Source organism: Coloeus monedula (genome assembly GCF_965178545.1).
Source record: "Coloeus monedula genome assembly, chromosome: 6".
Taxonomy (NCBI): domain Eukaryota; kingdom Metazoa; phylum Chordata; class Aves; order Passeriformes; family Corvidae; genus Coloeus; species Coloeus monedula.
Window position 1 is genome coordinate 42,137,801 of NC_138786.1, and position 12,688 is coordinate 42,150,488.

General features: G+C 43.8%; 1 protein-coding gene across 3 annotated transcripts in view; it reads left to right on the forward strand.

The window, feature by feature from the left end:
* Positions 1-12,688, forward strand: part of ESRRB (estrogen related receptor beta) — a 143,498-nt gene that overhangs the window by 18,586 nt on the left and 112,224 nt on the right. The window contains exon 1 of one of the 3 annotated variants that reach the window (XM_082283815.1): positions 9,525-9,578. The exons of the other annotated variants lie outside the window; for them this stretch is intronic. The gene's annotated coding sequence lies outside the window, so the exon portion shown is untranslated. Of the gene's footprint in view, positions 1-9,524; positions 9,579-12,688 lie in introns of those variants that run through there. 3 annotated transcript variants of the gene reach the window in all.

Below are 12,688 nucleotides of genomic sequence, written 5' to 3' on the forward strand. Positions count from 1 at the left end.
TGGTGTGGCAGGGTTTTGTTTATTCCAGCTGACTGATGGGACAGCTCATTTTCCGAATTCCTTTGAGCTGATACTGCTGTGTACCTTCCTGAAGCTCATCACTCTGAGATGGCCACCATTCATGTTTCTGCACTGAGGTGGCTGGTAATGTAGCTATGTGTTTTACTTTCAGAGTTTTTTCATTAAAAACTATTATTTCTGACATAAAACTAAAGAAACAGTGACATCAAAATGTAAGTGCCAAACATGCAAATTTGCATGTAGCAGGAGCAGTTTAAAAATAAATCATGCCCTTGTAATAATCAGCAAATACTTAATTCTGAAGATATTTGTATTGTATTTGTGTTATGGAGAGGCACATGAAGCAAGTCCTCAGCTTGAGGGGCATTTCAATAATATGTAACAGATCCTTTGAGTCCCGAATAGTTTATCCACCTAAGATGCAAAATGTTTACTGGGACGAGATGTTTTTGAGGTAGTTGAGTAAGGCAATGGAGAATTAATAGATATTTGGAGCAGAATTTATAGCTGGTGCCATCCAGATTCTTGTGAACTGTGATGTTTTCCCAGCTGCCTTATGCTAGATGCTGGCTAGCAGGTTTCTCTACTTCTAAAGTAGATATTCAACCTCTTGGATGCTGTGCTGCCTGCAGCCAAAGGAATTTCAGCTCAGTAAGTTGACAAGCAAGGACAGACTTCCTCTGCCTGGTACCAGTGTCCACAGAGGTGATGCTAAAGTCCCAAGAGAAAAGATGCCTATTCATTTTTATTTTTCCATGATCAGTGCTGTAGTCCTGATTGTGTTGTGCTTTTTGCTGTCTGATGTAAACAACATACAGGAAGGTAAGCTCAAATAGGCCAACGAGCGCACACAGTGAGACTTATGGGGGATTTCAATCACTTGCTCTGTGTCCTGTGCCATTTCTATGCTTCTGGATCCTTTTTGTCAAGGGATCACTGTAGCAGTGGTGGGGAATTTGCACATCTCTCCCAGCTTGCCCAGTTAATAAGTTGCAGCAGTAACAGCACACAGGGTTGATGTGAGCTTGTGTAGATAACTTTGCTAGATAAGAAAAGATCCCCCTTTGTACATTTGTGGGATTCTCCACCATGTGGTACATTCTACCCTTGGTTTGCATTTCTTTCCAACCCATTTAGAGTACTTTAACTGTGTGGAAAGTCTGGTGACCAAGAGTTAAAACCATGAGTGGATAGATTATTTGAATTAATTGTTTTCCTTCCTTGTGTTTCCATCTGCTTGAGAATGAGGATAATCTTGAATCCTGTTTCTGATGGTTTAAGATGATATGGATCTTAAGAGCTTTTGGTAGATAAACTGGGGAAAGGCAGTTCAAAGGGTGGAAAGACATCTGACATACAGCACACTGGCATAAGTTTGATGAGATGCCAAGGTATGGACAAGGGTTGATGAATTGGAGTAACAATGAGCATTTTAGTCTTGACTTCACTTTTAGTCTGAGACCCTAAATTGTTGCACTGTTAGCAATTGCTTGTGGAGAGGTAAGAAATTGTGGCAATGGGCATGAGAAGGAATATTAATGATCCAATTTCCAGCTGAGTTCCACTCCAAGGCCTCGCTGGGTGATGTGCATTTTTAATCATGACAAACCAGAATGAGAAGGAGTTGCTTGCAGCAAGGCAGGCCTGTGTGTGGAGCCACAGTGTGTGACACCATCTCAGACCTCTGCCTGTTGCTTGGGGAAGACACAAGGCTGCTCTGCTTGCTTGAGTGCCACCACAAACTAGGTTGGACTGTGACAGTAAAATATGGATCACCACTAGAAGTCGATCCAGGGAAGGAGTGTAGTAACTGTCTTGAATAGCCTAAAGCTCTTGACTAGAGGAAATCACTGAATTCATCTGGAACTTTGGGCCAAAATTGGCCCTTACTCAAAAGGGGCAGAAATATAATTTCTAGATGCTAGACAGCATTGTGCTAATAGCCATGCTGAATTTCCTGTTAGCTATTTTTTGCAGTCTTGGTAGTTTCTGTGGTAGGGTCTTCTCACTTGTTTGTGTTTCTGGAAAGTGATTTCTCTGACTTTTGAGAGCATGCAGTCTGTCTGAGTGATATACCCAACAGCAAGATTGCTTTGATCTCTCAGTCTTAGATACTCAGAATATGGGAGAACCCCAGAGGTTTTCTTTTCTTCTGAGGTGCTTTTCATTCTGAACTTTCAGCTACAAGAGCTCTGCAGTACTACTTTGGGAGCCCATCATCATATGTTTCAAGCAGCCAGTAGGAGTTGCTGCTGAGGGATGTGCAGGCCTCCTTGCCTGGGGAGAAATATTCTATGGTCATTTAACAGTGGGACATGCAGCTCTGCTCTTGGTACATGGTTGGGAATGTGCCAGCTCTGTACCTTAACTTACCTGCTAAGCTTCAAGCTCCATGTCTCAGGACAGCTCCCTCTTTACTTGTTCTTAATATTTTACTCCATCTTGGTGACTATGTAACTGCTTTGTCTTCAGGGCTAAATGGTTGGTAGTCACTTGTCCCGGTGTTTTAGTTCCATGGTTGTCTAGTGTATGTGAGAATACGGTGCAGAAGCACAGCCTTTTTGTGGCAGAAGTGTCTGATACATCTCAGTGGCAGAACAAGCAGCAGGGTAGCTTTCTCAATACGGGAGTGTATTGTTTCAGTGCACTCTAAGCAGGACAGTCATTCCACCCAGCAGAAGGCAGGGGTGCCACACTCTCTCACTATAGTGCAGGAGTTATGGGAGGAAGAAACAGTTGTCTCACATCCCCTCAAGGGTATATTAAAGCTAGAAATTAGAACTGATTTTCCTCTTAGAGTTTTCAGCAGCCGTTCAATTGTTTCTCTGTGTGTTAGTGCTAATCCAAACTAGGAAAAAGGGCTGAAGTACCACATGCCCAGCCTTTGTAGCATCATGTTTTGTGTATCTGGCAGAGGAAAGGTGTCTGGTGTTTGATATCCCAGTACTCCTGCTCATTATTTTCAAGTAAACGAGATGAATCTGAAAGATATATGGGAAAACTCCTGTCCTGCTTTTTATGCCTTTAAACCGGGAGCTAGCATTCTCTGTGATGGTCCGTGCTGATGCAGCCATCTGTACTGTGCAAGCAAGGGTTAGAGCATCACTGCAGAAAGATGGAATGTTTTCTGTAATAGAAGGAGTTTCTGAAAGAGCACACACACACCCCTGCAAAATCAGAACTAGCTAGGCCACTAGGGCCAGAGAAAATGCCGGCAACTTAAAGACTTCCGTTTTGCTAAGGAATAAATGTTACACGATTTGTGCACGAGGGAGGGAATTCACTGAAGTGGTTGAGGAGGGAGTGGAGAGGGGATGGGAGGAGGTGCCTTTCACCATACACAGATGCTGCCTGTGGCATAAGTGCAGGACAGTGAGCAGTTTATACATGTTGTGTTCATGCAGCAAGTCTGGCCCTGAGAGAGGCACCTTTCCACTTGGCAAAGCTGCCTCATTGCTGCTGCTTGACACCCAAGCAGCTCATAAGCCTCCTTCACAAAAAGCTCTGGCTTTTTAGATGTTTAAACCTGCAGTTCTGCTGGGCAGTGGTCCCCTCCTGACAGAGGGAGGGGGCTGCCAAGTGGATGTAGTTTACTGTGATTTTAAAAAAGCTTTTTGGGGGAAAATGGATACCATTTGCTGAGCTAGGTGTTTGCTGCCCAGGCAGAACTCCCAGTGTATTTACAGCAGCTCTGCAAGGTTTGTGTGTGTGCGGTAGGTATGTGTATGTGCATGTACATGCTTGTGTATGCCTTTATTTCCACGCTCCGGCTGCCTGCCTCTGATTTAAGGGCAGGTTTTATTCCCCAGCTGCCTCAGGGCTCCTCTTTTCTGATTGCATTAAAGTCTCCGTAATTCTCCCCTCATTAATGATTGGCATATTTTTACCTCTCACTAAAGGAGCTTGGAGGCAACTCCCGTGGGGCCCTGCTCGCCAAATGAAACAATTTCATCCTGCTCCAGAAACGCATTAAAAAGGGTTTGTCAGGATCTTATCGCTAGTTAGGGAAAGCTAATCAAATTACTTCTATTTATTAGCTGCCGCAGCAATGTGTCATTCCATCAAGTACAGGTAGTGGGACAGGCAGGGATTGCGTGGTGAGCTCTGTGCATCCAGCGCTGCTGCCTTGATCTGCACAACAGCATCTCTTGCCAAGGGAGGCTGAGGGCCAAGAGAAGCGGTGAACTTCCCAGTGACAGTGCTTCTGTCACCATTGCTGTGGGACCTCTTGTCTGCTGCCCCTCTTCCTTCATTTTTTCCAGAGGACTCTCCAAGAACCCTTTGTCGTAGCATTCCTGAGCTTTTAACACTGAGTCCACTGCTGCTGTATTTGGCTGATCACTTCTTGACTGTATTTTGCTACTGACTATTTGTTTTGAGATGGTTTGGGTTTTTTGGCAAGTTTAACTCAGTATTAAACCAGTCCAGGAATGATTTGTTCTTTTTCCTTGAACCTGGCATGACAAGAAGGACAGTGGGGAGACATTATGGCAATTGGAACAGAAATAAATATTTTTTTAATATATGAGACTTTTATGAAATATATTTTTCTCAAGCTTTTTTTTTTCCCCAGTACATGTGGTCTGTAAAAGTAATTGCAATTGAGGGAGTGGGAAAGAAAGCAACTGAGTCTTTTGAATAAACTGCATCCAAGGACTTAGATGGGACTCTGAAAAAAGCACCGACTATTGCAGGACTGTTGCTGATTGCATGAGCAGTAGTGGTTTGTGAAGCAAGAGGTGTGAACTCAGACAGATGAAAGCTCACTCTTTTATTGATTTCACATGTGGAATGTGCATGTCCTTCATGCACATACACTTTGCACTTGTATTTGCAACCATGTATGCGCCCCCGCTCTTGCAGATGATCTTAATTGCCAGGGTGCTGTACCTCCTGTGGGCTTGCTCAGAAGGGACATGGAGGCAGGTGCCTAACAGGTGCTTTCAAACTTTAGAAAGTATAGATCTGCTTCCATCTTTTTACTATTTCTTTCATCTTGACACTAAGAGCAAGGAAATCTCTGGTGTGTCAGGTAAACACGAATTGGACAGTGAAAATGGGCTTTTTTCCAGGTAAAGCTGATCTCACATTAAAAAACTCCCACAAGAATAAAACCATGTAGTGTATATACTTGCATGAAGTGAAGTGTGTCTAAATCTAGTGATTCACAATGACGATATTGCTGTGCACATTGTGTAAACCTTTGCTGTTTCATTTTGTGCATGCCAACATTCTCACCCTAGCACAAAATCCCAGGACAGCAGTGAAAACACAGCGTTCTCATGAATAAGAGCACATTTAAGCACACTGGTGCGCACATTGTGTATGGTGCTGGTTTCGCTTAGGGAAGGTTTGCACTGGCCCTCAGGATTTTGCAGTTGTATGTACACAGATGCACACTCTGTGTTTGCATAGAACTGATGGAGTGGTTACAGGTTTGGCAGAGTTCTGGCAGTACAAGCAATGATTCCTGGATTGGTGGGGGGCAGGCAAGTGCCCCAGCTGTTATAACTGTGTGGATTCACTATATGGTGGGAGTGGCTGCCAAGCTGTGGGGGCCCTGAGTGTGTTCCTGGGAGAGGCAGTGCAGCAGGACTAGTAAGGGAGTCCAGCACCAACAGCCCCATGCAGTGAGCCACGCTCCAGCATCCTCATTACCCACACAGTTCAAAAAGCAGTCCTGAGCGGACCATCACATCCCACAAAAGGCTTTATCGATTGGTCTGTCGGAGCATTTCCCGGGGTCCTTTATATCTCTCTGCCTCCTCGTCAGTAATGAAGAGGCCAAGAGCAGAGAGAGTCAGCAGACTCCCAGCTGCTGGGATTTCTTCATCTTCTCATCAGGATTTTAATTAGACACGTCCGAGAGGGCAGCACCGTGTGAGGGCAGGCGGGAGCTTTATCAAGCAGGCCACTTCTTTAATTACTGTTTACTGACAGATAACGAGGGAGGGGAGGTGGCAGCAGAGATTGTTGTAGGGGGAAGCGGGAAAAGGACGGCAGTCCCCGGAGTGTGTACTCAGCAAAGAAGGCCTTTGCTAGGGATCGAGTGGAAATTGTCTGCTCTCCCCACCCTGACATGCTGTTTACCTGTTGCCAGAGTGGGAAAGGTTCCCCTTACCCCTTTCCTAGAGGGCAGAAGATAGATCTGAAAGGTGTTAAGTGGTAAGGGCCAGTGACACAAGGAATGAAAAGTATTCATTCAGTTAGAGAAAAATGAGAGAACTGGCTCTTCTAAGCTACCAGGATCCTCACCTGGGCTGTCCTGTGCCTTCCCAGCCTGGGGCTTCTCTGTGGATTTTCTGACACTGCACAGTAGGAAGCGAAATTCTTTTCTTCTCCTTCTGTCTCAAACTATCAGCCTTCCTCCTTCCCACTGCCACCATGGCTGTTTTGTCTGAAAGAAACCTTCTTCAATCTTTCCATGTGTCTTCAGCACTGGTGGTATGAGGGCAGTCTGCTCTGTAGCTGCTTCTGTCACAGACTTGATCCCTTCTCTCTTGCAGCCAATTCTGCACCTGGTATGAATACTATCTTCAGTCAACCCTCTTCTGTCTGGTCCCGGAATACACACACCCCTCCCATCTTTTGTCTCCTCCCCCTTAAAGTGTTTTTTTGGTCATCATTTGTATCCCCGCTGCTGTGTCCTGCTGGACCATAGCCGTTTTTAGTTTTGTGGAGCTACATTTTGATTTGTTTGTGTTATGACAGGGGAATGGTGTTCACAGTCCCCCACAAAGAGGCTGGGTAGAGCACTGCTCCCTGGCTCAACCAACCCCTTGGAACAGACAGTGCCTATAGTGGAGTGCAGCAATTGGCGTCCACATGAACAGTCCTTTGGTGAACTAAGCTCAGCAGCCTGTTGCTCTCCGGAAATTTTCTCTGAAAATCATGCCACAGTCTTGGCTGCTTTCTTATCTGCTGTAAGGTAGTCTGATGCTTCCAAAATACTATTGCCATCCCAAAATGGAAGATGGTATGTGCCAGAGCTTGATTTCCATTGTTGCCAATAAACTCCCACTGCTCTGAGCAGAACAAGGTCTGGAGGATGTGCTTGGGATCAGCAAGGACTTGGTAATTGGACTGTTGTTCTTTCATTTTGCTACGCAGTAGCGAGCAGATTATAGAGCCCACACATTATAGATTTCCTGTCATCCCTCATGAATCAAGCTCCACCGTCTTATTTACTGTCGGCCAAGGCCTGTGAATAACATCACCAAGGGATATGCTCTCAAGCAGTTGTGCAAACACAGAGTACAGAGCAGTTGCTTGCACCTTTGAGCTGTCAGCTCACCTTCCCCCATCACAACACCTATGGCAGAGAAGGGTCCTCTGTTTCCTATCTTCATGGAACGGCTCCTGGCTTCCCTGGGGGCTCACCGTTTGTAACACTGGAGGCAAATCTGTGTTATCTAATTAATATTAAATCCCACATTTTTAAGTTTATGACATTTCTGGTCACAATTCTGGCTGTTTTGTACACTCATACCTACATGCACCAAGGATGTGGACTTCCAGTTTCCAGGGAACTATTTCATATTAAATCTGTCTGGTTTGTACTAAAGGCACAGCGCTGGATGTAAGGACCATGGGAACAGCTCTCAGCCTCATCAAAAACTGTTAAGAAATTCTGCTGTTTTACATAGTGAATGTAACACATAATAGACTTGATTTATCAGAATTTTCTCGTTTCCCAAAATTCCAGAAATCCCAGATCAAGATTTTGAAAGTGTGTGAGAAATTGAATCCAGGTGGGAGATTTGCCTCAGTTAAGGGCTAACACTCTCCCTTTTTTTTTTTTTAAACTCCAGTGAGTTTCCCTGGAAGTGAGGGGGAATTTGGATTGTCTACTGCAAGCCAGAAGGCTAGTTGCAACCTTGTTTCTTGTTCTGGATGTTAGTATAAACTCTCTGGCCTTCCAAGTGATACACTTGGATGCCCAGGAATGAAGTTAAAGGGACTGAAATGCTAATTTGCTTCTGTTAGACAGGTTAGTATTTCTGTCTTGGAAATCTAGGTATTAGGCAAGATCTGGGGAATGTACCTTCAAATAGTAAGAGGCTTTGACCAAGAGGAAGTGATTAAAGTGATTTGCTATGTCTGATGTTGATAGAGCTGGAAGTAAATGGGCTTTGATTGCAGTGTGGGATGTCTCAAGTTTGATGTTACAAACTGGTACTGATACAGGAGCATTAGAACAGACCGGCTGGGAGGGGCTAAAATTTTTGACAGATATTTTTCCAGCCTGTTTGGAAAATATAATGCTGCTATAGCATTATCCATTGGGAGGGAAGGGTGTACCTAACAACTGACCAGGTCCTAGCCCTCTTTTCGTGATTGTGAGATGTTAAGACATGTAGGTCCAGCTGATGCAGGCTTGAGATGCGTGCAGGAGCCGATATCAAGTAAGCACTAGCATCTATAAGGTACCAGGATAGCTTACAAAGGAGTGCAAATGCTCCACATTCCTTCGAAGGCCTGCCATTCAAATGCTAATATACCCAGCCATGGAAAGTCTTTAAAAGAGATGGCAGCAGCACTCTTTCTTGCTTAACCAACTCCTAAATTTTTTGTCTTCGTTTCCATTTCCACATACAGCAAACAGACTAGTAGCACCATCTTTTTTTTTACTCGTGCATCCAGTAGAGTTTCATTTCAGTTGTTCATACCACTGCTAAGCTTTAATCATTGCTATAAACAATTTCTAACCCTCTGATTTGTTTGTGGAAATTTCTATCCAAACCAGCAATTTTTATTTTCTAAAGACAAAGTCCTGAATTATGCCTTCGTTTCATTTAAAAACAAAACAAGAAGATTCCTCTTTGCTAAGCTCTAAATCAGCCAGTGTCAGTAAGTGGGGCCACCAAACAGGAATGGAAAGACAGGGCAAGTGGGGGCTGGGCAGAAAGGAGAGTAGGGGAAGCAAGTAGTTAAAAGCAGTTGACAAACAAGAAGCTAAGACTGTGGAGTGTGGGGGAATAGTGTTTGGAAGGGTGAGATGAGGGCAAAGGAAACGGTTAGCGTGGGAAGGCAGAGACAGTGAAGAGACAAAAGTGGGCTGGGGTGATCTGGAGAGGAGAGAGGCATGACTTGGATTGAATAGTTGGAAGAGCCTCTGAATCACTTCTCAGCTTTCACCAGTGTCTGAAATTCACCCAGTGTTTCATGCTCCTCATGACAATTTTCACAAAGGAGGATGGGCTACCTTTGCAGCCCGTTTACTGCCTTGGTTGTAGTGGCCTGATAATCCACGAAAGGGTCATTGTAACGCTTCATTATGGAATTTGCTGTAAAAGTAACAACAAACTCTAAAAATGGCATGTCAAATGGTACTAATGCTAAAACTGGAAGATGGAGAAAGACCAGCTATCCTCTTCAAGCACTTCTGTCTACCTGACTGTGAATCTTGTACAGCTCATGTTTTAGCTACGTCCCTGTGTGCTGTTTCCTTCACAGGACCCGTGCCTCATTCACTGCATGTGATGGACCTGCTCTGAGGTAAATCAGAGTTGCACAGTGAAAGAGACCATCTGTAGGACCCCTGCCTCATTTGTCAGGTGTGTACTGAGTGAGACAAAGGACTGCAGGAGAGAAAGAGAAGCTTTTATAGCTGAGGCAGTGAAATTCTGACCTGCCAGTTGACTTCTTTTCTGTATGTGACCATTGCTATATGATAGTTTTCAGGTTTTTTTGAAGCAGCTGCTATGCCAGTGGTTGTTTAATTGTGTGTTCCTTATTTTATAGGGGACCTTTTTGGACCCAAAGGGCCTACTTTACAGAAACACTGAGTGCTTACAGCTGCAAATTAAGTGAATGAGAATCCACTGAACCAAAGCTATAGAAGCACAGATCAGTCAGGCCATTCATGTCTCAGAGTAGGCACCCAGAATTAGCAAATATGTTTTAACACCATCTTCAGTCATTCATCCATAAAATGGGAATAAAAATACCTTCTTCTCTCATAGAGGTATGTGGAAATAAATGATCTTGGGGTACTGAAGCTCTTGGACAGTGTAATGACAAGCCCATAGAAAAACACATAAGGAAATGAATAAATCTCTAGAGCCAGGTTTGAATAATGTGCAGTAAATAAGGCCTGGGGCCACACAGTGAACAATGAGCAGAAACCAGCATCTCAAGCAGTTGCTCATTACATAGGAAAAATCCCTTCTGAGTGCAGTCTGAGATGGGTTACTCTGAAAAAAATATGATCCTGTAATTATGGACTCTAAAATAATGCATACCGACATGAGGGTTAAGAGTATTTTTCAGAAGTAAACACAATTGTGGTATTTCCTAACTCTTGACTTCACTTGTATTCTGCTCTATTTAACATGCAGTTTTTGTCTTTGTTTCATGAGTCCTGTCAAGTTTTGCAGATTTATAAGCTTAGGATGGTTTTGTTCCAGCCTCTCCATTTGGATTAAGTGCTGCCATTTCATGTAGTTGCAGATCAACTAAATGCAGTAGTCAAAACCTGCTCATTTATATATTATGTATTCTATATGTTGTAATCTCCACTGAGGTGCAGATTTGTGTGAGTGAGAAAGGCAGATCTGACCCTGCCTGTAATTTGCCATCATGAGCAAAACTGACAGATGCTCTTGTTCTTAACAGTGAAGGAATTTCGGATATTTGAGAACTAACAGCCTGCTAACAGTAATTAAAACAATAAACCCTCCAGCAGCAATATGCAATAGGACAGTGTCACTAGGGCTATGAAATTTCTTCAGAAGTCTTTGCTGAAACGTGTGTAGGAAGAACGGCAAAGCTTAAGGCCTTACTGAAAGTATGCAGAAATATAACATTAAAAGTACATAATTTTAAATAACCACACTTTTGATGGCTACTTTTGTGCTTGTTTAGGAGCAAATGTAAGAGGGACACGTAGTGATAAGACAAGGGGGAATGGTTTCAAACTGAAAGAGGGTAGGTTTACAATAGATTTTAGGAAGAAATTCTTTACTGTGAGGGTGGTGAGGCACTGGAACAGGTTGCCCAGAGAAGTTGTGGCTGCCTCATCTTTGGAAGTGTTCGAGGCCCGATTGGATGGGGCTTTGAGCAACCTGGTCTAATGGAAAGTGCCCCTGCCCATGGCAGGGGCTTGGAATTAGGTGAACTTCAAAGTCCTTTCCAACCCAAACTGTTCTTTGATTCTATGAAGTATGTAGTGACTATAATAGTAATGCAGAAGTGTTAAACTCTATCAAGTTGAGAAGTAGAAGGCTAATGGTGTTGGGATGATCAGTGTACAAACCTAATGCTGATTAACCTTTCCATGGCATGTCTGATATTTGCTATAATTTGAGGAGAGAATGTTATGAATATTACAGGAAGTAGACCTGTGTCATGTATCCCTGACACCCTGTTTGCAGGAATTAGAGTTGTCTATTGCAGATGTCTAAGACGTCTTAGAAATGCGCCATAAAATCTTTTTTTCTCATATTTTCCCCCTCCCCCCCCCCTTATTAACTCTCTCAAATACTAGAAGAAGAATTCGTTGGCCTGTTTAGGCTGTAGAATGTGATGCTTCTCTCAAGGCTGACTAGTATTACTATTGCCAAGTTGATGACTTGGAAAGCACTGATTCTCACATGTGCTGCAGAAAATGGTTCATTCAGGAAATTAAGTAAGCCAAACCTATCAAACATATGTTAACCTGTGTAAGAGACTGAATGAGTGCACTTTACAGTGGCTTAACTGCTCAGTTTTAACAGTTTCATCAGATAAATGTATTGTGTGGTTTAAAGAGGACATAAGAAAAAGTGATGCCAGGGCACCCACGCGCAGGAACTCTCAAAAAAATCCCCTTAGGCAGGGTCTGGCATTAGTGGCAAAAGGAAAGGAAAGGACAATTAAAAAATATAACAATCTGTTCTTGTAAGGGTCAGAAAGCAAGAGACAGCACATGTGCTGGGTGGGAGCCATCAGTGAGAGCTGGTTTCCCCATGGGATATACAAACCTGGACTATCAAAGTAAGCTGGGGCTAGGACAAACAGATGTTATGCCAGACATGTCAGCAGAGCTAGTCTGTTTTGCATAGGTGTCTGATCTTACTTGGCATGCTTTAAGCTCTCTTCTGAATCTCAGGGTGGAATAAAACCATTATGATTTCATCCTAACTGCACTGTTCTCAACATATGATACAACTCTTGGGTATTACTTCTAACCTATGCAGGCAGGAAGCTGAGGCACAGGGTGGTGTGCTGCCAGGTGAACAACTCCTTAGTGTACAACCACAGACACACGCCTCTGCTTCCCTTCAGTGAGAGAAGGAAGGGAGGCTGTGGGCCACTGAATTACCAAAGTGAACAGTCTTTCCCTACAGGTGTCTTATTTACAGAGTTAGGTAGTGTTAGTGCCCCCAAACTGATGTTTCAAAACACCATCCTGAAGCATCCCTGCACAACAGGCACTCTGCTCTCTGGAAAACCAGTTTAGGACAGAGTGGGGTAAATGAACCTGAACACAAGGGCTAGTGGCCTCCACACCTTTGTGGCAGTGCAGGCATAAGGCCAGGCCTTCATTTGCAAAAACTGCATCTGACCAGAGGGTATGACCCTAACCTTGCTCAGAGGCAGGCAAGTTGGAGTCTCACTCGAACAGACCTGCCAAGCAGAAAGTGTTTATTTCCTGCTCTGGATCCATGATCCAGGAGGAATGAAT